General features: G+C 40.1%; 1 protein-coding gene across 5 annotated transcripts in view; it reads left to right on the top strand.

Moving 5' to 3' along the window:
• The window catches only part of OPA1 (OPA1 mitochondrial dynamin like GTPase), a 52,305-nt gene extending 49,999 nt beyond the window's left edge, over positions 1-2,306 (top strand). For 4 of the 5 annotated variants that reach the window (XM_050308017.1, XM_050308015.1, XM_050308016.1 and 1 more), the window contains one exon: positions 440-2,306. The gene's annotated coding sequence lies outside the window, so the exon portion shown is untranslated. The remainder of the gene's footprint in view (positions 1-439) is intronic. The other variant, XM_050308014.1, reaches the window with a different exon arrangement.
• The last annotated feature ends 17,562 nt before the right edge of the window (positions 2,307-19,868 follow it).

Raw genomic sequence — 19,868 nt, 5'->3', positions numbered from 1 at the left:
TTAGATCATAAAAAGATTGCTACAGTTATCTCATTCTTCTCTTTTAAATGCACATTTTCATACAGACTTTGTGAAAATTCCTATGTTTTATTCCATTGCCTGGCTGCTGCTGCTTCTTGCTTCTAAACTGCAGAACTATCAGCTTTTATGCTGCAAGCAGATATGAAACTTAGGAGAAATACAATTACTGACTAGTTATTTAGGTACTGTGAAACACTGTAGGCTATTTGATTACTCTCAGTTCATTATTTTTATCTGTTTTAAGAGAACGCTTTCCATGAAGGCATTTTGGTTCTTTTGTTTTGCTCAAAGAACTGTATATTATTGGCAAAACTATGTGCATGCAGGTAATTTCCAAAAATTATTCTCAAAACCATAAGCCCAAGTGCTGTCAAGCATTTGTACATATCTTAAAATAATTGCCTTTCTGTTTCAACAGAACTTTACACGAGAATGCAGCCTTCTCCAGGATACCTTGCACGAAGACTGAATTGAAATGGCTTTTGTGTCCCATTCTCTTTCCATCTTTTAGGGAGCATGCTGAAACGTTGGAGGAGAAAGAAAATAATGTCTCATGGGATTGAGAAGTTCAGTTAAAATCCACCTGCCCATTTAATTTTTGAAGCTACATGCACAGAAGAATCTGACTTATGTATCAATGAGATAGCTTGGGAGCTTACTGAAGTTGTACATTTAAGGTGTTTTTTTCCTGAAAGGGAAAAAAGCTTTTATTTTTGGTATCTGTTGTGTATGGTAGAGCTGGATCAGATTCATAAAACGATTTTATCTGTTGTCATTTTCTTGCCTGCAAATGATCCTGGGATTTTGACAAAACATTTTAGTATTTGTATGTACATTAAAACACATTTGTATTTGTTATGCTCTGTGTTGAAGCATTTGCTGATCACTGCGGTACAGGTTTAAAAGCATGGTTTTGAGATCTTGAGAGGAAGTTGTGGATTTTGTTAAACTCCAAAACTATTGAGAGATGTCATCCAAATAATTCTTCTAATGCTTTCAAGTGGAAGTACAGACTATTATTCAGTGACATCTTAAAAGGTTTAGGCTCAGGAAATAACGTCAACAACTGCTCCTTCTACCTGTTGTTACTCTTGAATCACAGCCAATTACATTTCATTTCTGGGATTGCACAGACTCAGATGCCCTTGTTAACTCCTCCCTTCACCATAGGTACAGAGTAACCTGACCAAGTATGTGTGAAATGTAGAAGGATAGAATGTACAATTTCCAACTTTTCTGACAGGAAAAGTGTCATTAATTTCATTTTTTTAGTAGCTACTCTAAGACCAAAATCACTTCTATAAGAATGTTGTGCACAAGGTCCTTCTGCACCCACTTGATGTTTATCATTCAGCATAGTAAAATTAGTAAGGAATCTTTCTTCCACTGCCTTTCAGTTTTGCCATGAAAATGTCACTTCTGGCAAATTTAAGCATGATATAAGCTCTCTAACATAGGTGCCTGGTGGTTAATCACCACCATATTTTTCTGCCCACACTTCGCCACAGAAGATCTGGATATGCCTCTGAATACTTCTGTGGAAGAAGGTGTTAGTCCTGAAAAACTGAAACAGTTTGTTTTGCAGTTGTCTGATAATGTACTGAAGAACTGACCTAGATTTATCTTTTCCTTTTGAAAAGGTGATTGATTTTGATGTGTTGAAATGAAAAGAAAGGAGTCTGAATGTTTTCCAACAGATATTGTTTTGGTTTACTCTCAGAGGAAATACAGAGGTGTTCCCCAAATATTTGGACACCCATGTGGACAAAAAGCTAACATAGAGCTACTCATAAAATGATGTTGAAAGGTTAAACATTTCGGGGTGATCTAACTGAATGTTTTGCGATTTTTTTTTTTTTAATTAATTCCTGCAAAGGAGTGTTTGAAAAATGGAAAAAATTGGCATGTCATCATCATTCTCTGAAGATAACTTCAGAAATGTAAGTTTGCACAATTTTGAAGGCAGACACCCTAGTGTATATCAAATAAGTCTGTTCTTTGTGAAAAAAACAAAACAAAGAAAAAAACTTTTGCGTTTACCTAGAGATCACTGTTTAAAACTTCTGTGTAATATAAATGTTGCAAAATGTTACATCCAGTGGCCCAGTGTTCATTTCTTCTAGTGTGTTCCTATGGTTTTAGTTTTGACTTCTCTGTGCTGCTTATCTAAGACTTAGCATGATGTATTCCATGGAAACTAGATATTTATTGAATAAAAATGTAACTGAAGGAATAATAAAATGTGGGGTTTGAACATGGTGCTGTTGCACCTAACTGAGAAGTCACTTTGACCTTCTTTTTCTCATTTGTTAAATTGTGAACAAGTACACTGCTAATGACAGCAAAATGTCTGATTCAGAGGTGCTGTGCCGGCACCAAATTAGGAGTAACTGTACCAAGTGTTCTCTTTTACTGTATAAATTAATGTACTATCTATGTAATACATTTAGACAAAGATGTCATATGAAAAATCATTGCATTGAAAGCTTTTCTTTCTGGAAGTTTAGATAATGAACTGATACCCAGCATATAAATGAAGACTGTTACAGAGTGCTAGTTTCAGGTGCATTTACTGGGACAATAGGTTTGAGAGTTAAAGAGCAGTCATCTTACCAACCTATGACTTCAGGAATATATGTTTTTCTTTTTTTTTTCTTCTTTCTTTTAGATGAAGAAAAATTTTCCAAAATCAGAAAAAAAAAACCAAACAAAACAAAAAAAAAAAAAAAAACCAAAAAAAACCAAACACAAACTATTTACTGGAAACTGTGATATTGAAGGTGCTGCAGGTTTGCTCCACAAAGCTTGAATTGCAGACGTGGGCATGTTAGTTTCAGTGAAGGATTGTAGCTCTACATATGCTTGCTTTCATAGTTAAACTAACCAAAAATTATCTTGACAAATAAACAACAGGTGATTTATACTGATTTTATAGGATTTTGTGTTAAGGTTAGAGAAAGTCCTTACGGCAAGTTGTATGAATCTTAATAATAAGTTAGTAAAAATGGGCATAAGTGCTATTAGTTGGCCACTTAAAAATTACTCTTGCAAGGAATATCTTACTAAATGATTAGCTGGAGTTATGTAAGCAGCATAAGAAGGATGTGCTGAATATTAACAATTTTGAGATAGAAAACACAGTTATTTGAACTGTGTCTAAAATTCACGTGGTACTGAAAAGTATGTCATTCCAAACTGTTTTGGACGAGTTCAAGAAACTTTTCCCTACCTTTGGATTCTGCTTAAACCAATTTATTGTAAGGCACAACGACTAATCTGTAGTTTTTGTATCTTTTTGAGTTTGGGGAGGGGAATCAGCAAATGCAAATATTGTTATTCCATAAGTGGATATTTTATTTCCAGAGCATGTTCATTATTGTCCTGTAAATATGCTAAGATATTTGTTTTTTGTGAGATGAACCGTTTATGAGCCAAGGTTTAAATACTAATGGCCAAGGGGGTTTCTGACACTTCTTCACGAAAAAGGTACAGATTTCAAGAATTATTCCTCCTGAAGGTTAATTAGTAACCTCATCCTAAGTTATCGGAACATGAGAGAGATGAAAATCTTAGAAATGTTTAAAAGTGTAAAAAACAAGCATAGAGTCAAAGGGTGAAAACATCAAGTGAAGTTCTTAGCTATTTCAAATGTATTGGTATGCTCTATTTCACCATCAAGGATACATTAATCTGTTTTTTTTACTGAGTGTATTTTGAACCTAAACTGAGTTATGATGTAGTTCCAAAGCAAAAGTTTAGAGAATTTAATTTTCGTAATTCTTAACAATTGTGTTAAAAAAAGATGCAAGGGATTTGATCACTTCAGTTGTGAAATGTTGAAATACGATATCTCTAAATCTGACCCAGGACCCCTTCAAGTCAGCTAGAACTCTTTGTTCTTGGTGGAATTTGGTACTGGAAATGTCTGTGGGATGTTTTCATGTCAGGGAAGGTGTTGCCATATGAACTGTCTGTGGTGATACTTCTGTGTTCTTGCAGAGTTGCAGCGTGACAGGTTTTTTGACTGTTTAGAGTGTGTTTCTAGGTCTTGAGGTGCTTTAAGGAAATGTTCCAGCAATGCTTCCTCACACAGATGTGATGTACAGTGGTAAAAAACTTAGCATGTATGGCTATCTGAAAAAAAACATCTTAATGACTTCCCATCTCCAAAGAACTTTCTGGTTTGGGGTTTTTTTTTAATGTGAGTTTAGAGCTCTTGGATCTGTTTTGTAATTTGTTCATTAATCCATCTTCCCTTGCAGTAGCCTTTACAGACTATGATCAATCACTTACTAGTTTTTATTCAGTAAGATAAATAAAATGCATTGTAAAAATCTTACAAGACAAGTCCTACATAGTCAGATAACTCCTAAAGCTGTAGTTTGTCACTAGTGCTGTGAGTTCCTCACAGCTTTAATTGCAGACCTTTCACAGAATATGGCAATTGTCAAGAATTCTTCAGTATACAATACTATACAGAAAGGAAGAGAAGAAGTTGAAAGGATACAGAGATTGTAATTGATTATGCTGTGGTTCTCGAATGGAAAACCCATGCATATTTTAGTGTACCCACTAGAAGCATCTGCCATCATCTGCTTCAGCACATCAGAAAATTAAATTATCCAGGCTGTTGTTCTCTAAGAAGTGCTAAAAATCAGAGACATGATTTTAGTTTTGACTAATTGTGATTCAGGAAATAGTTCTGAAAGTACTTCTGAAATGGCTTGTGAAACAGTTCTAGAGCCGACCTCATAAATTGTTCTAGAAACATTTCTGAAATTGACTTTGAAGTGTCTTGGGATTGGCTTTAGGTGCTGGTTTAGAGCCAGTTCCAGAAATATTTCTAGCCATTTCTGCTGAAAGGCTGTTTTCTGGGCATAGCTACAAATGCTTGTGTGTTTTGTGTTGCAGAACACTGATAGAAGACTATTTATTTGCTGCTCTTGGGAGGCTGTAGGCTCCAGGAGGACTTCCAGAGCAGTGGTGATTTTGCATTAGGACTTTGAAATGTCTTTCTGAACTATTCTTGGTAGTGACAACCAGCAAGATGAGCTTTATTAAAGGTTTTCACCCAAAGGACAACAACGAACTTTCTGAAGGTTACTCAGAGGGGTGCATTTATTAACACCTTATACCATTCCTAATATAGGGAAAGATGTGAAGTTTGAATTAAAGGAGTATTTTATAATAAGATTTAGAACACAAGTAGCTTAAATTTATATCCTCTTTAACATTTTAGAGACCTTCTCAGGAAAGAGCTGGGTGAGCAACACTGAACAGGACCAACAGCTGCCACATCCTTAGAACTGCAAAGGGCAAGCACACTTGTGCTCTATTAATATCAACCTTACCACCTGGAAATGACATAAACTCTACCTTTGACTGAATCTACTTCCTATTTCATAAAGGATCATCTTTTCCAGACTGCTGGAAAATAGTAGATTGCACAACAAAGCCTCTTTGGATCTAGATATTATTTTAATATAGAAATCATAACTGGAGACCATTTTCACTTCCATTTCAAACAACTGCCTTCTTTTTGCCAGCCTCATGAAATAAGTGTTAACGTAACAGTATGCCCCCTATATTTAGGAACATTTGGAGCAGTATTTTGCCTCATGTCCACAAGCCAGTTGCCTATGGCTTTTGATGTGTAGAGATGGAACATTCATTGCACCCTTCCTTACAATGCATCTGTTCTGGTTCATGTGAAAATCAACATCCTTTTTTGTGTTGCTGCCTGACAGGATGCTACAATACTATTAGCATTTGCAAAGGGTTTGCTCCGTCTAATAGTGCAACCCCCAGATCACAGGCTACTCATTTTATGTTTCTCTATTATGTGAAAGACACAAAGAAGCTGAAGGCTGGCAAAGGCCTGTCAAATCTTGCAATGTAGTGAGCAACCCCAGAGCTTCATTCTGCTTTATATCATCCCTTGTTCCCCATCCCACCCCTTTCCTTGAATGGGCTCTGAGGTAGGTAAATGAATTCAGTGGTATGATAGGCGGATGATTCCTTTCTGACCTTGTTCCTGTACCATTTGTTTCCAGGCTTGTTGGAGGGAAAAGGACATATCTGAACCTTTTGTTTCAAATAATTTTCTTGCAGGTTGGGGAGTTAATGCAGACCTTGTCTGAGCTTACCCGAGCGGAAAGTGTTCCGGGTACAAGTCGTGACACGCTTGGTCCCCTGGAATTGCCAGATTAAAGGAGAAAGCAGTGAATTGGAATTCTTTCATATTTGGCATTGCTTAAACACCTGGACACCTTTTTTCCCCTCAGTGTGCATGTGTTTATATCCTCTGTCATGCCTTGAAACATCTGTCTTAAGAGCAGACAAGAAGTAAACAAAGAATGACCTTTGAACAGCCCAGTGTTACGTGTTTTAGTTGGGAAGAAGTTGAGGCTGAGGCAAGAGCTGAGTACAGCATACACTAAACAACAATGGGTTGCAAAGGAGTATTTCTGACCAATCTCTGAAGCTGGCACAGCACTGCTTGAAGGGAGTCATGTTTGTTTGTTTAGGGATTGATCTTGGATGATAAGGAAGGCAATGATTTCCTGCATGCCAGGACTGAATCTTATGAGCAATAAGACCTTTCACACTAGAGTTGCCTGAGCTCTACCTCCTTGAAGATACTTTTGTAGAAGGAAGGCTAGAGGAATGAGATGGGTAGCAAAACAGGAGGTAGAAATACCACTCTAGCTGTCCTGCATAGTCATAAATTTGCCCTCTGCACTGTCAGTGCCATGATGTTTGGAGGGTCTTTCATATCTCCCAAGGAATGGATTCCTAAGGTCTCAAATCAGAATCATAGAATATCCTGAGTTGGAAGGGATCCTCCAGAATCATCAAAGTTCAGCTTCTGGCCCAGCAAAAATACTGCTCTGTCCAAGTCTTAACATGTACATAGTAGGTGTGCCATATTTGCAGTATCTGAAGTGTTCAGTTCCATTCAATGGTCTCTACCTGCTTAGTCCAGTAGAAACTTAATGAGAATGTCATTTGAGCCCATCCCTTTGTATTGCATGGATCCTTTACTGAAGGCCTCCACAAGCCAACGCAGGCACTGGGACAAATCTGCAAGAACATCAGGCCTCAGAATTGCTATGAAAGACACTAGCATAAAGGGGATGAATGAGGATGGTCATACACCTGTTTGCCTTAAAAAATGTAGATATTAATTATTTTATGTTGGTAGACTGTACCTTGAATGTGCAAACATAAGGGGATATTATCTATCACATCGATGCCTATGGGTATTAACATATTTTCTTCATGCACTTACAGAACTACATAATAATTACATGTTATGGAATAAGTAGTATTAAGCTTGAAAAGCAAACTTCCACATCCTGCACAGATTCAGGGTATCCCAAAGCAAACTCTGCTCATGCTTCATTTGCAATTCCTCTGTAGAATATGTTTGTATATCTCAGGTGGACAATGAGTTTATCTAACAGTTGTAATATCAAACCCACCTAACCTGAAAGCTGTTTGCATGTGCAAACCATTTTGTAATTTAGGACTAATTACGGACTAAATGTTTCATCCAAATGGAGTATCTTCCCTGTCTCACCTCATTGATTTCATGCTAAATCACCTTATACTTTCTCAAGATTCCAGTACTGCATATATATAGCTTTGTGTGAGGCCTTGCCTACTGTCTTACAAGAAAGATTAGCAGAAATATCAACCGTATAAGACTCTTCAAAAATAAACTACAAATTTTTTAAATCCTCCACCAGTAATCAGGAAGGTAATGATACCCCTTTTGTTTTTGTTGTGTAGTACCTCTGCTCTCACCAGTGGTCAGAAGTTTTTATCTGGACTTTTTTCTGGAAGCTCTGATTAATTAGATTTTTGTACAAGAAAGTATTTTTAAAGCTATTAAATGTTTCTTTCTTAACTCACGGTTCATTACCACTGGATACTATTGCTATAATGAAAATAAGAGTTTCCCTTTTAAAAAGTCGTTTTTCCCTCCTATTAGTTTTTGTATAGTCCATCCTTCAGATGGAGGAGATAATGTTTCCCTTTTCAGGAAAAAAAAGGCCATTTTCCATTACCTGGTGCTTGAAAATTGGAATTCCACAAAGCTTATGGAAGTACAGCCAGCCATAGGTTAGCTGGTGAAGGTTTATTTCTGGACACTGCTTTGTTGCATATTTTTGCATACCCTGTTTGTTTTCCCTGCCAGCATGGGCATGCAAATTATGCCCAAACCAGGTGACATTCTCAGGCCTGTGAGGTGCTGAAGGTCAGATCAGATGCTTACAATAATCTGGCTTGAAAGTATATGGTAAAATTGCCACTACTGCTCATGTCTCTTTTCAGTTTTGTTTCTGCTGTCTTGGTTTTATCTACAAGAGTGTATCACATTTGATAAATATATCAGTATGTCATCATATATGTTATGTATGCATATCTATGCAAGAAAAAAAACATGCTGACTGCCTCAGAAATTGTGACTTGCTGACTGATCTCTGCGTAGCCCAAAACAGAATTTATCTAATCTAGTCTGAAAGACAAATGCCATTACTAGATGAGTAACAGAGAAGAAACATCAGAGAGTGGTTCATGGCTGTTTTCATGTGGAAACAAGGGAATATTATACCACTTGCTGAAGCTTAGAGCAACTCCCAGATCCTCAATGAAATTAAGCTCTGTGATGAAAAGGCCTGCAGCCTGTTGGGCCAAGAGTTGGGGATTATGAGAATATTCATGACTCCTGAGAATCAGCAGGTGAGATGTAATGCACACATTTGTCCCCCACCCCTTTCCCCAGCTCATCCTTTTGGTAAACAGTACATAAAGGCTGGTTTCCCAGAGTGAGTGAACTCAGATCCTGATCCTCTTTTTTCCCCCTCCATTCTTTATAAAAAAAGATTGCAGTGATTTTGCCACTTGTCCCAAGCAGAAGCACAGAATCTCCTTTTCATTTCTAAAAAGCAACTGTGTGGCCAAACTAGAAGTCTTGTGACATTACTTAAGAAAGCAGAATGGTATCTTAGCATCCAAGGCCTCTTTTAGAACTTAATGAAAAGCCTTTCTGAGAGCTTAGATAAGCTGGAGAGGAATCTCTGTGACATATGTGCATTGTCTTAGAAAAGCATGGGTTGAAGCCAACTGTGGGCCTCTGCCTTAATATACCAGGTATTTGTTATGCCAGTTTTGGTGTGCTTGCTAGTTAGTAAACGCCCAGTGTGTACAGTCCATGCAGTTGGAAGCAGTTTCAGTGGGTGAATGATGCAAGACGCTGTTACAGACCAGTGAGTAGCAGAGGATGTTCTGTGAAAGGGAGATTCCTTGGGCAAGATGGGGAAAAGTATATTGCCAGCTTTTCCTCAGTGCAGCACAAAGGCATAGTCTATAGCAGATTTCACCAATCAAGCTTTTGCAAAATTGTCTCATTGTGGTGTGGCAAAGAGGGATTCTTATGAATGCTGATCCTGTCCTGATTCTGACAGATTTTACCTGCAGGAATGAAGCTGCATATTCAGCCTGGTGGGGTAGGGGTGATTGTCAGCAATGTATGAAGCCTTAGTGTTGTCATTCCTGAAACAGTGCCTGCAGTAAACAGAGGAGACCATGCTTGATCTTTTCTATAACTTAATGTTGTTGCATGCTTTTCTCTGCAGAAATGTGTCAGTTTTGTTTGCTCTGTCCCCTGATGTAGCACAAACCCATTCTACTGGCTTGTGACTCTCCTGTAAACACATTGCAGCTGTAGATCAGTGACACAGTGATCTGGCAGTTGGAGGTCTCACACTGAATGAAAGGGAAAGACGTTTAGGCTGCTGTCAGGCTTGGGTCTGTACCACTTACACAGGACTGGGTGCAACGGGATTACTAATCCTCCCTATATCTGCCCAGGTGTGTGGCAAGAGCAGGAATTTTCCCAGGTTCGTTAACCTTCCCAGGAGGGATTTCCTGCTCAAACCTTCCTGGCTATGCTGAGGCAGGTAACTGAACAGAATTACAGTTTGGTACAAATGTACCATCCTGCCAACATTTGTTATAACCTAATCCTTTCAAAACATCTGTCAATGAAGCCACAGTGAACATTCTGTATTAAGGCAAAGGTAACTTCTTTTTTAGGTTTTCAGCCTTTCTAGGAAGGATGTTTACAGCATTTTAAATCCCCTATGGAATTTTAGTCTGCAAGAGCTGTAGTGCCTGGCTCTGACAAAACTGTTAATATACTTTGTTTCAAAGTGTCTCAGCATAAGAATGCTTGTTTGTTGTATCCCAGTGACAGCATCAGAACAAGACTCCAACAGTTTTCTTGTTAATCTGATGTAAATTAATAGCACTTAGTTCTGTGGCTGGAATTTGGTCCCCAACAATTGAAACAGAACTGCTGTTTGCTCAATATAGTTTTTCTGGTAGCTGATGCATCTATGTCAACAAACTGACAGGCGTTGCTCATTTTACTGCTTGGCAAATATTGAACTAAAGTCTTCAGCACTGTAACACAATTGCAGGATAAAGGCATTGTCCTCTTTTGTTACCATGAAGTGCATCTTCATGTCCGATTCTGGCATAACACACTTGGTAAACAACAAGGGATGTTGTGCTCTGGAGTCCCAAGTGTTTGCTTTGACAATATAAACTTACTGCCTGCTCTCTGAAACCAAACGTCTGTCTCTGCCATGGTTACTTCAAACTGATATTGAAACAAGCCATTTTCTTCCTGAAAACACTGGAGGGCAACAGCATGGCTGCTGTTGAAGGACTACTTTTCTCTTTTTGAAAACTATCTGTACCACTCTCCTTTATTTTGTTGCAGGTCTATATTGAGGAGCCCAGACTAAGCTTCAAGAGTCTGAAAATGCAGAATAATACTTGACAGAAAAAATCACTGTGGATTGGTACAGTTAACACTAGTGCCACTGGAGGAGGAAATGCTATATTGCAAGTTCACTGTCAGTTCTTTCTTTTCCATGACACCATGTTGGAAGAGACAAAACAGTAATGATCCAAAATGCTACTGAAAAAATTCCATCCCATGCACCCTGTTTTCTGAGCAGAGCACTACCATTTGCCTCTTCCTTGTCCTCTCCAAAAATAAACCTCCCCATGATTATTGTGAAGGTCCAGAGTCATTTGTGTTCCAGCAGCCATAGCTTCAATCCCTTCTACTTTCCTCGCATCTCTGGCTCACTTGTTTGCTAATGTGAGTCATCCCTCTGGATCTGACTGGAGTGATTCAGTTGTGTGCAATTCAGTGGGGACATGCCCCAGAAGAATGGGTGTCATTCACAATGATTTCATTCCCTGCTACCTTTGGTCTTTGTTTACTACAGGTTTGTTATTTACTTCATATTTAGGTCAAGGATGAAGATTAAAGCAGACCTGCCCTTCTTTTGCTTCACATCTTCACTTTTACCTACAGTTTGTTTTGCATATGAAGTGCCTGGAATCTTTATTTAGGACAGCTTGCAAGCTATAATGGTAAAGAACCTAAATCACAGTGAATCTGTTTGAAAAATACCTAACTGCACATCTGCAGTTACAGTATTACATATACATACTATCCCAAACACTGACCAGAGGTGAATCTGGTCAGTGCAAGAGAGCATTTGCAGATAGTTGGACCCTGCTGCTCTAGACTGGTGCCCACCAGCTTGCAGAATTGGTCCCCTCCACAGAAATATTAAAAATTAATCCACAGTTTTTTATATCCTTGGTGGACACACAAATAGGTACAGCACATGCTGTTTATTGCCTTTTCGGGTTGAAGGTGCTTCCTTTTCCTTTGTGTCTCAGAAAAAAACAACTCTGCCTTTGAGGTTAGTGCAGTCACAAACTAAAAAGAAGTCTAAGGTCATAGAAAAAGAAAGAGGCCAGCATGGATTTCACTGCCAGGTGCTGAGATGGGACAAGTCCTATGATCTACTGTTCCCATTTTGCCATGTTGGAGACTTGGCTTGGGTAACTCAGAGAAGGGATTGGGAGATGGGGTTGTAATTGTGTTCCCAGCAAAAAGGAAGAGGCAAAGCTACATGCTTCAGGAAAATGCCATCATAATTCTTCCTATATTAGTTCAGAGGGGCTCGTTGATCATGAGGCTGAAAGCTTTTGTGGCTGATGTCAAGTGACTGCTCTTGGGGATGGTTCACCTATTGTCTATAAGGTTCTTTTTACCAAAAAGCAGCTGGTGAAGCCTCTATTTCCCCTAAACAAAACTGTCTTGAACTTCCAGGGGAGAATAAGGCTTTCAGTGTGCTGGCCTTGACTGAAATCCCAACTGGGAGGGAGAAGTCAGACCTGTTTCTTGCTTTTGCAAAAACAAGCACTTGTCTTTTTTTCTTTTTCAGCCATAACTGTGGACAAAGAAAGTTAGCAACCATCAGCCCTGTGAGAGACATGAGCCTGTCCATCCCATAAAACTGCAGTATTTTTTTGTCCACCTGCAAACGTGGATGGCAGAAGTGGCTCCTGTTCTGGTCAAGCCAGCCAAAGCTGTGTACAGTAGAAGCTGTTTTTCCAACCTCTACCCAGTTCTAGTGTCTGGGGTTTTCACATGTTCAAAGTTCATTTTTATACAATAAACTCAGCTCATGTGATTTTTGCTTTTAGATGACATACATTCATATGCCTTCTATGCCAGGAATGGGACTTGCAACTAACTTGCAGATCCTGGCTTCCCTTCTGAAGGAAGCAGCTCCCAGAAAGACTCAGCCAGAGCCTGCAGGCTATTCAGGTGAAGGATTCAAAGGGAGAAAGGACAGCCTGGTGCTTCAGGAAAGACAGTAGTGAGTTCTTGTGGGCAGGGAAATGGCAGCCTTCTGATGAACAAGTTAGGCTCTGTGTGAGGCAGCATCTTCCAGTTTCCTTCCAGCAGGAGCTTACCAGGCCAAACACGGCCGCAAAGAGCCGTCCACCCTGCTAAAGCTTTGGAGTAGGACTTGACTGGATGGTAACAAAATGCCATTCCTGTACAGATGGACAGCTGGGTTCTGTATTAAACAAAGAACAAATCAAGAACATTTTATATTGCTATTTGAAGATTTGGTGTGTGGACTCCTTGGAAACTGCCTATTTGTGTATGACAGCCTGAGAGTACCCATAGGGACTAGTGTCAGTTCATTAGCTCTGGTCCTTCAGAAACTGTTGTCTTCAAATGTATTCTTCAAAATAATACAAAACTATATCTTAACCCTAAAAAGGCCAATTTTTATTCAAGAATATATTTGAGAACTAGACTTCTAATAAATCTGAAGTGCAGTTCCCAAATAAAGAAGCTCCAGAGATTCTCAGCACTTTCATTCTATATTCAACTGCAACAAAAAAATCATCTGGAATCAGCCAACAAGCAGAGGAAATTTTATCACAAGCAGTTATATGTTGGTAATTGTTCTTCCAGCCACTGATAACCAGAAATGTATAATGGAGAAGAACTAAGCAATCTTTAAGTAGCCTACATCAACTCCACCTCAGACCAAGTGGAAATGGGCATTAAGCCGTATTCAGAATGTATAATAAGCATTCAGCTTGGAACTGTTGGCTGCACTAGTTTTTACCTGCACAGTTAATTTTAGGATGAAAAGAATTCTTCAATAAGACTTAGAAATCCCTTAATACCTTTTCTCTATCAAAAATGTTAATTCATGGACCTCCAAAATGTATAGTTTTCCCAGAATTTGTCAGGTTCATTGGACCTGATAATTTTAAAATAAATGCTAATGTGATAATTGTTTTCTGCTTTAAGGAAATACTCACCAAACAAAGGCTTCAGTGTGATCTGAACCAAGTATTTCCTGCAGTTTACCAACACCTGATCCTAGACATTATCAGAAACACTGCTCAAACTCAGCAAAGTAAAACCACAACTCCTTTCCAACAGCCAGGGAGAAGCAGGTTTGCATGGAGCAGAGGAGCTGCCTTGGGCAGACAGACCTGCAGAGAGAAGAGAATGGGCATGGCATGCCACACTGCACACTCACACAGGGCTATTCCGGACTCAACAAAGCCCTGGAAGAAACTATTGTGTTTTAATTGTGCAAACCCACGTGGCTGACGAGAAGTACAAGGGTGGCTTTTTTTGCTTGTTAGAATTCTAAAACTAGTGCTTTCGTACATCCTTTTCTCTGGAAATGCCTCATGGTTGAAATATACTGTCTGAAATCCCCTGTTTCCAAGCCCTTCTGGAAATAGCTTTCCTGTATATAAAGCTTAATTTACAGTTAAGAGACAAAAGGATCCCCTTGAAATCACATCACGTTAGAAAATAGAGGACTGATGGGGTGTGCGAAGTCTAAGTCAAAAACCTTTTTGGAGAACTATGGCATAAATTTCCAAGTGTTTGTGTATTTCCTTTTCAGTCATTTTGCCAGTATTCCTGTTTTCAGGTCCCCCAGAATGTCATTCCTGTTAGTTGTGTTTTGGTCAACCAACAGAGGGACAGTGCTATGAAGTTTGCTTGCAATTACTCTAATGAGAAACAAGGGCAGAATTAACTCAGAAAAGATTGTCCCAGTCAAAGACCCACATGCAAAACCAAGGGCTTTAAGGGATAATGAAGACAACAGGGTTAACCAATTGGCAGTATAACTTCTCAAGTAAACATTTTCAAGATAACATACGTTGATTTCATTTATAATAAGATGAAAACAGACCTCTTAGGTCTAAGATACACCCAAGGTGAGGTGTTTACTTGGTCAAAAGGAGAGAGATTCTGAGGTATAATGCGCACCAATCTGGTATCTTTCTGTCAACATTAATCTGGAATTTTCAAGGTTGCTTGATGCTGCTTGGGTGAGGGTCCTCTGACTTAAACGAAACTTTTCTTGCTATTTGTTTCCACTGAAAATGGAAATCAAAGGAGTTCAGCAATCCTTGGCATGAAATATTTGAGCCAGTCCCAGCTTTTGTGCTTTTTTTTGTTTGACTTCTTTTTGCAAGGCCATTTTCCAGTGCAAGATAAATATTTCATAAACAAAAGTATCTCTACATCTGAGATTTCTTCCTTTTTTTCTTATAACAAATTGTCTCAGGGAATTTAGAAACACCAGGGAGCAAATAAAAATCCATTACCTGCTTGTAATCACTTTGTTACATGTGTTTCAATTCCTACTGCTTGGTATTTCTAGGTGGTAAAACCAGAATGGGTCACTGTGATCATCTGCACCAAACTTCTTAAATTCTGCTGGGCTAAAAGAGACTTGCAATAAAGAAACATCAAGGCCTGATGTAACAATGCTCTGTAATGGATCTAGTAACCAGGTAAGTTTTCTAAGTGTGTTACAGTCACTGATAACCATTACCACCTTACTTCGACTAAGTTTGTGCTGTAGTTTCCACCTCTGAGATCTCATCTGCCCTTTATCTCCTGAATAAGGTGTTGTCTTGAATTGTATTTGTTTTGTGTTAATTATGACTGGATGTTGAACTTAAAGCTTACTTATTCTGTTCCCTACTACCCTAAGCACAGGTATTGCAGCTGGGTTTCTAAGCAGACTCTCCCAGCTTCAGCCAGGATACTTTGTGCTGTTGCATTTCAATGCTCAGAGTGTTCAGTACCTGCAGAGATGGTGCACTGCTGATGGAAACTGAGAGTGGCTGAATGAGCCAAACAAATCAGCTCAGCAATCCTGGGTGCTGCTCTGTTACTACCTGACTCCTGGCCCAAGGTGCTGGTCAGAAAGTGGATCATGGTTTTTACATCTGTGTGGTTGTATCCAGCTGGTTGCCATCCCTTGTGGGATAGGCCTTGCAGTGAGCATTCCCAAAGGCCGATGAGGTCTTTGGTGCAGTCAAAAAATCCTTGCTTAGAGTTAATGATTCCCCAAAGTCCCACACTGGTCATCTGAGTGCACCCCTTTCATCTTTGACTTCTTCAACACAGTTTGCAGGGTCTGGCAGAACTTTAAATCACTTTGCTTTCATTTGGCATTACCATACTTGAAGTAGGAAAGTTTATGCCTGGAAAGAGTTGGTTGAGGTCTGAAAGTAGAAAATATTAAATCCAGGCATGGAGAGCTTTTAAAAGAGCAGGAATTTCATGGAAATAAAACAGTCTAGTCCATGAAGTTCCTCTCATGGACTTTTATGAGGACAATTATTAATACTGTTGAAAATTATACTCATGAAACGTGTGTTAATGGGAGCTGTGCTGGCTGCTGCCAGAAAAACTGCAACCTTTACAGCTCATTTGGAGACAGAAATATTCGGCAAAGTAACCTACAGAGTGCAAAGGTTTGCGTGGTGCCGGCTTAGGCTAACTTAACATATGCCCTCTATAGCCATAGTATTGTCCAAAACCTAATGCCCACAATAAAAGAGAGAAAAATTAGACCCCAAGTGGCAAGGATTGTAAGCCCTTGGAATTCTCCTAATCAGAGATATTCAGCTATTTTTAGTTTATAATGTTTGGTCAAATAGCAACAATGATTTTTCTTCTTTTTTCCAGCTCAGCTGCACGGTGTGTTGGAGGGGGTCTCGATGGCCTGTGACCTTGCCTTTATCTGTCAGTCTGTCACCACTGGTCTTCAAAGTGCAGCTTAAAGGATCTGAGGCTTCTGTGTGGCCTTGATGGGATCTGCTTTCCTGGTAAAGTTTTTTCATTAGCGGATGCTTTTTTAAGCTGGTTGGAACTTGCTTTGCTTACTCTGTGGGATGTTACTGGCTCAGGGGCTCTCCTGACCCCCACAACCAGGTTTAATAACCCTGCATGGCCTGTGTTTGCAAGCTTTGTGTATATGGTAGATGCTGTTTCTGTACAGTGGATGCTGCTTCCTGCCCCATTGAGTAGGCTCTTTCTTTTCTCCTCCTGCCTCCAAAATCTCCATCAAAGGCTCTCAAAACAGGAAATATTTTTTTGAAGTACAGTGGGTTAGATACAGTGACTGAGCAACAAGCCCATCCATCTGCACAGTGCTTACCCACCTACCTAGGGTACTGCCCTTCCCTCCAGCCTGGATCCTTATTGCTACCGTGTCAACCATACACCTCTTTTCCCCTGAATCTTAGAGGAGAGGACATATCTAACAAAAGAGCAGTCATGCTGCACCAGGCCACTGGTCTGGGTAGTTCAGTATCCTGTCTCCAACTTTTGTCAGCAGCACATACCTAGGGTAGAGTGAAAAACAGGACGTGTGCATGATACTCCAGTGTGGTCTGCCAGCAACCCATGGTTAGGAGCTTTTTGAGCCAGGGCTGTTGTCTGTGTATTCAATATAACTTAATGGAGATTTTCTCCTATGTTCAGAGGCTTTTTATGAGCAGAATTTTAACCAGTCTCCTGTCCTTTGTACTTAACAAAGGACAAAAATATTCTGAGGACATGTGGTTTGCTTATGTGATCCCTTCATTTGAGTGACTTTTTGTGGACACCTGGAAGCAATTATTGGTAATGCTAAAAGACCTGTCTGTCACCAAATGAAAACTGTTTATACATCCATGGCTAGAGCAAAGGAGTTAGGTGTCCCTGTGCAAAATTATTGGAAGGGCTGAGTGTGAAAAAACTTCATCATAGCTGTGACTGGGTCTGGGAGACACTGACCTTCCACTGGCGTGGCAGGTGGGACTGGCTGGTTCCTCTCAGAGGAAGCACACTGTCCCTACAGCATGTTCTTGCAAAGATACTTTCTCAGTGCAGCACAGAGGCAGACAGACAGCCCTGTGTATTTTGTCCATCAGTATCCAGGTGGGACAACAAGGATTGATCAACTGGTGTACCATCTCAGCAGGTTTCCCAGGCATTAGGCTTCAGCTTCTTTGCCTAAATTGCATTTGGTCTCAGCCAGTCAGGGACCCTGTGGAGCTCTTCTGGAGAAGTCCAGACTGGTTACTGTGCACTGGTGTGGGGACATGCAGCCCCCACCTGTAAGAGAGTAAGCTGGGACCCCCTTTATTGCAGAGATGGCCATCAACACACAGCAGCTCTTTTCCCCCAATTCCAGCAGGAGGGTCTGACAAACACTAACTCTAAATCAAAAAGATGGAAAGAAGGACTCCACCAAAATGTTTGGTTTGCTTTAGCATGGTCTGTGTAAGGGGCAGGCCAGAGCAATTACCAGCATACACAAGATACCTGCTATGCTGCTTGGAGTGTGTTTCTTTCCTACGTGTCAATACAAACCTACAGCCATTTTTCAGAGTTTGCCAATGGCTATAATTGAAAAGGCATGAATTGCCCTCAAGAGATTCCCCACGGCTCTGCATTATTATCTGCTGGATGGCAGCTCTATAGGCCATGTATCATTTTTTTCAAATAACCAGTTAATTACTAAATAAAACAACCTAGCTTTCAAGCTGATTAGCCTAGATTAATGACCAGCAGCATGTTTCACTCTCCTCAACAATTTATCATGGAAAAGAACTACGTCTTTAATGATTTAGGTACCTGGTCTATTGAGGCTTGCTCCAATCTGTACAGCCTCCAATTTGATTTAATTGCTCTTCTTAGTTTGTGACCTGGAAAAAACCAAGTGACAGCTCCCATTAGTGAAGCCCAGCTTGCAACTTGCTTGCAGTGTTACAAAGGCTCACTGGGTGCCTTTCTCTGCTGACTTCATTAAGAAGATATATAGAGGTCAAGTGTCACTTTGGCACAGAACAAGTACCATGCAGTTTATCAGCTGAAACAGGTTGAATCAACCTGTGTATTTTATTTAGGTTTATATTCATTCTTGTTTCCTCTTACTGTTTTTAAAAGATGCTTTTAGAAGCTCCTTGTTTTGTTTAAGCTAAGATTGGATTTACAGACTGGCATTAAAGGCATTAATTGCAGTTCGTTTATTGTCACTTTGACATGAAAACTTTGGCATTGCACTCCTCTACAGTTATTCAATAAAAGATCTTTTGTTATAAGGGCTTATTCAGGGCCCTTGAATTTGCTTCCTAATTAATATTAGACTTCCTCGCAGTTGTGGTCTGGAGTACAAATGCTCACTTCCCAAGGATGTTGCTGCAAAGGCATACTGAATGTGTCTTTAAGTGCATCCTGAATTACTGACTTATTACTGGGCAAATCCCAGAAGTCTTCACTTAGCCAACACTCCCACTTAAGACAATGGGCCCATGGGAGTTGTCTCATCATTAACCAAGCTCCAGCAGTTGTCTGGCACTAAGTGAACTGAGTCATGGTCACTGGCCCTGAGAGTTTACCATCTACATCAGAGACAAAGACTAAACAAGGCTGGGAAGGTAATGAGGCAGCATGAGCTGGAACTGGGCTCCAGGACCTGGCGTTGCACTTTGCTCTCGAGGTGTTTATGGAGAGGCAGAGCAACTGCTGCTAATGCCACTGGTCACTGCAGTGCTGTGAAAGGCAGGTTTTGGTGTGAGGTGTTGCTAATGTGCTCTTTCATTGTGCTTTCCAGAAAAGAGGCCAAAACAGATTAAATCCTTTCTACATCCTCTCTTTCTAGGGAGATTTGTGGCCCTCTTGGACTGGGGTCTGCTGTCTGCTGAAGGGGGCTGCTTTGCACTGTCCTGTTCTGGGATTTTCCAATCTGAGAACAAGTTACTGTTTGGCTGACATTCTTTAAAGTTTTAAATCCCTGAGGTTAAATTGCCTGGTGGCAAGGTCTGAATAAGCCCATCACAGTCACTTGGATAAATGTTTGTTTGGTACCAGACAGTCCCTCACTGTAGCTCCCTGATACTGTCCATGCAAGTCACCAGGAGGCAACCTGGGAAAACCTCTCCTGCAAGGAACAGACATGGCCACTGTGTCAGTAACAGTGGGTCAGGAACACATCCTGCTCATATCAGGATTGACTCTGTGGTGCTGGTCACCCTTGTGGGCCAAGAGGAGAAACCTGGAGGAAGAAGAGGCACTGATGGACCAGTGAGGTGGAGAAGGGTTTGGAGAGAGCAAGAGCCTAAAGAAA

Source organism: Myiozetetes cayanensis, unplaced genomic scaffold (genome assembly GCF_022539395.1).
Source record: "Myiozetetes cayanensis isolate MyiCay16 unplaced genomic scaffold, myiCay2020 scf13, whole genome shotgun sequence".
Taxonomy (NCBI): domain Eukaryota; kingdom Metazoa; phylum Chordata; class Aves; order Passeriformes; family Tyrannidae; genus Myiozetetes; species Myiozetetes cayanensis.
The sequence above is the reverse complement of the archived record's forward strand: the minus strand, read 5'-3'. Positions and strand labels throughout refer to the sequence as shown.